Here is a 4,734-nt window from a genome sequence, read left to right as displayed (position 1 = left end):
ATTGTTTTGTGGATTCAGAAGCTAACGTGTAGAGGCGCTAAGTGATGTTTCTAACATCCATGGTGGTACCAGAGTAGAGTCTTGGGTCAGTAACTGGTTAGAAAAAAGTTAGGAAAAAGTGGTGTGATAGAAGGCCACTCATACAGCTAGGAGAAGAGGCGTGAGAGCCTCTAAGAGCCAGCTCTCCTCAAGGCAGAGGAGGCAAGGCTTTAAATGACTTATCTGTCACCACGAGGCAAGGCTTTAAATGACTTATCTGTCGAAATACCCAATATATTTACGATTGCTGATAACTGTATATACACAGTCCAATCAGAACCTAGCAATGTTTTTGTGGTGCCAGTACAATTACTAATTCATAGTATTGTAACCATACGAACTTAGGTTCTCTCTTTGGTGAGTCAGAAACTGCACCAGGTTGACTTGTCCCACAAAGAAAAGTTTATTTGCAGCAAATAAGGAGATCCCAAGGAATGGCTTCCAATGCCGTGACTGCTTGAGCAAGCATGAATGGGTTCCTTTTATTTAGGGTTAGGATGAATATTTAGACAGGGAAGGCTTGTCATCATATGTAGAGGCAGGCATAAGGTTGCATATGCGCCTTAAGGAAACATGCCTATACACACATTGCATGTTATGTAAGTGAAGCTTGTGCTCCTCCTTTGGGGGGAGATACTAGTATTATAATGAGATAAAGGTGGTCAGCAGTCATCCTGGAGGTCACTCATGGTCCATCTGCACGGTCACAAGTCAGGGGTTAAGCTCACTGATCTGAGTGGTCTGGGCCAGCTAGAGGTCTTGACAGGGCCGTCGCGATTACTCGGCTGCAGGGGGGTTGGGAGTGGGGTGGTTTTGCTTTCCATTTGCCTGAGTTGAGGGATAGGCTCGAAAGGAGTTTAAGGAAAAATGTGGGATAAAGGTTAGTGAGTACAAGCAGGTGGGAAGTAAAGGTCAGGTCTTGGGGTCTAGCTGGTGACAGTACTACCACAGCCGTGACTTCACCTTGATTTTTTTGCTGTAGTATTTTAAACTGCCATCTTGTAAGTAAGTAGGCTTTTAAAGAGCTGAATGAGGGAATTCTTTTTAAAATGTTAAACAGGGAAATTTCAGCTGATAGCTTTTTTTTTCCTTCCCTTCAGCAATTTTTCTTCTAGCAAGTAGATGCATTTATAATCATTTCTTTGACCTTAAGGCCACTGAAAGCATGGTGGCAACTGATCGGTACTTTCATGTCATTGCTGACATGATAGTGTTTCTTCTGCTGAAAAGCCAATTATTTAGCTACTCTCTTCATCACAAGGCAAAGTGTCTCCTTCCAGTTCAGCTGAAATGATTTATTAATTATATTTCTTTATATATCTAAAATTCTTGACATCTTGTTTGATATTACCTTCACCTGCAAAACCTTCTGGGTACAAATGTGTGTGGAAAAACAAACGGATTTACATACATTTTCCATGCACTGATGTGAATGGAGGCTATTACTCCTGGTGGTCTCAATTAATTAATGAGGTAATAGGAGAAAATGATGGTTTGCTATGATGTTATACATGTACCCATTACACAGACACAATTTACTCCATGTCTTATATTTATACCTATTTATTTTATTTTCCCTTTGCTTTTGTGCTTAACGAACATAGACCACACTTTCTAATACTTTGTACTGAGTACTTCTCATACTTCTAAAAAAATTTTTTTTAAATGTTTATTTATTTTCGAGAGACAGAGAGACAGAGCATGAGCGGGGGAGGGGCAGAGAGAGAGGGAGACACAAAATCCCAAGCAGGCTCCAGGCTCTGAGCTGTCAGCACAGAGCCTGACGCGGGGCTCGAACTCACAAACCGCAAGATCACGACCTCAGCCGAAGCCGGACGCTTAATCGACTGAGCCACCCAGGCGCCCCATCATACTTCTAATTCCCTTAAAGTTCCTTCTCAGCATTGTAATCCATATACTAGGAACAATCTCTAAATTATGTCCACTTTTGCTATAAATTATAAGACTGCACCTGTTTCTGTCAAAGCGTGCTTCTATTGACTACAAGTTCTACTTTGGCAAACTACTGAGGACAAAGTTTACTTAAATGTTTTTTGACTTTGTCAGCTAATAAGCATCTAGTTTGGAACACATTTAATACTATTTTCTTCTCTCTCCTGTATCCCACTCTAATTTTCAAAAATTCCTAATTTTGATGTCCTATTTCATGATGAAGAAAAGTGCACTTCGTTATGCAGTTTTTAGAATTGGAAGGAATCCCTCATCACCACCAAGCAACCTGAGATTTCTGTTGATTTTTTGTTCGTTTGTTTTACATATTTGTTTCCTTGCTTTTTTGATTTTCAAGCTTATTGAGATAATTACCACATAATACTGTGTAAGTTTAAGGTTTACAATGTGATGATTTGACTTATGCATATACTGAGAAATTATTAACAAAATAAGGTTTGTTAACATTCCCATTACCTCACATAGTTATCATTTTGTGTGTGGGTGTACTAATAACTTTTCAGATTTACTTTCTTAGCAACTTTGAAGTATACAATGCAATATTGCTAACCATGGCCACCATGCAGTACATTATATTTCCAGATCTTATTTGTTTTACAACTACATATTATAACAATTGTACTACCTGAACTTCTCCTCTCTTTCCCCAACAACCAAGCTACTCTCTGTAGAATTCACCAGTGAAATCTTCTGGTTCTGGGTTTTATTTGTTGAAAGCTTTTTGATTACTAATTCAATTACCTTATCATTACTGGTCTGCTCAGGTTTTCGGTTTCTTCATGAGTCAGTCTTGGCCTATTGCATGTTTCTAAAAATTTACCCATTTTTGCTAGGTTGTCCAATTTGTTGGTGTGTAATTGTTCATAGTTTCTTATGGTCCTTTGTAGTTCTGGGATATCTGTTTTAATGTCTCTCCTTTAGTTACAAATTTATTGATTTGAATCCTCAATCAAAATTTCTTGATTAGTCTACCTCAAGTTTTGTCAATTTTCTTTATATTTTAAAGAAACAACACTTAGTTTTTAAAGTATTTTCTGTTATTGTTGTTTTCCTATTCTCAATTTCATTTATTTCTGCTCTAATCTTTGTTATTTCCTTCCTTCTCTTTTTATGGTATAAATATTGCTACCCCTGCTTTCTTTTGGTTATCATTTGCTTGTGATATCTTTCTCTATCCGTTTACATTCATTCTATGTGTGTCCCTAAAGCTAAAGTTAGTTTCCTATATCCATCATTTCATTGGTTCTTGTTTTTTCAGCCATTCAGCCATTCTATATCTTTTGATTGGAGAATTTAATTCATTTATATTTAAAATAATTATTGATAGATAAGGACTTACAATTGACATTTTGTTAATTGTTTTATATCCTAGGTATTTTGTTTCTTGCTTCCTCTCTTGCTGTCTTCTTTTGTGATTTGATGACTTTGTGGCTGTGTACTTTGACTCCTTTATCAAAATCTTTTCTGAATCTATTACAGGTTTTTCCTTTCTGGTTACCAGGGGGCTTACATAAAATGTATTTATAACATTCCATTTTAAGCTTATAACAACTTAATTTGTATAGCATACAGAAAACTTTATACTTTTACTTCTCCTACCTCATAGTGTAGGTTATTGACATTATAGTTTATATCTGTTTCATATTGTGCATCCAGTAACAAATTTTTATAGTTATAATTGTTTTTAATTCATTGGTTTTTGAACTTTTAAACTAGAGTTGTGATTGATACACCACCATTATAATATTACAGAATATGACTTTGACTCTATGTTTACCTTTACATATAAGTTTTACACATTCATGTTTCTATAATGTTTAATAGCATTCTCTCATTTCAACTTGAAGTTTGCTCTTTAGCCTTTCTTGTAAGGCATGTCTAGTTGTGAAGAACTCCTTCACTGTTTTCTGGGAAAACCTTTGGCTCTCCTTGATTTCTTAAGAACCGTTTTGGCAGTATAGTATTTTGGATGACAGCTTTGTTCTTTCAGTATATTGACTATATCATCCCACTCTTTCCTGGCCTGTAAAGCTTCTGCTGAGAAATCTACATACAGTCTTATGTGATGAGTTGTTTTCTCTTGCTGGTTTTAAATTCTCTCTTTGTTCTTGACTTTTGACAATTCAATTATAATGTATTTCATTGTAACCCTTTTCTAATTCAACCTACTTGGGTTCTATTGGACCTCATGAATCAAGATGTTCATTTCTTTTCCCAAGTTTTTGGAGGTTTTCAGCCATTACTGCTTTAAATAGACTTTCTGTCCCTTTATCTTTATCTTTTTCTTCAGGATTCTCTTTAAAAAATATTTAATGTTTATTTCTTTCTGAGACAGAGAGAGACAGAGCATGAGAGGGGGAGGGGTAGAGAGAGAGGGAGATCAGAATCAGAAGCAGGCTCTAGGCTCTGAGCTGTCATCACAGAGCCGATGCAGGGCTCAAACTCACAGACCATGAGATCATGACCTGAGCCAAAGTCCGATGCTTAACCGACTGAGCCAACAAGGTGCCCCATCCCAGGATTCCTATAATAAGTATATTGTTATTTTCAATCCTGACCCTACATCTCATAGGCTTTCTTCATTCAATTTCATTCTTTTTTCTTGTAGCTTCTTTGACTGAATAATTTCAAATGATTTGTCTTCTAGTTCATTGATTTTTTCTTCTGTTTTGTTGAGTTGGTATCACAGATCTTTATTGAATTTTTCAGATTAGTCACATCATT

This window comes from Panthera pardus, unplaced genomic scaffold (assembly GCF_024362965.1).
Source record: "Panthera pardus isolate Hobbes unplaced genomic scaffold, ASM2436296v1 HiC_scaffold_1, whole genome shotgun sequence".
Taxonomy (NCBI): Eukaryota; Metazoa; Chordata; class Mammalia; order Carnivora; family Felidae; genus Panthera; species Panthera pardus.
Note: the sequence above shows the minus strand (reverse complement) of the source record.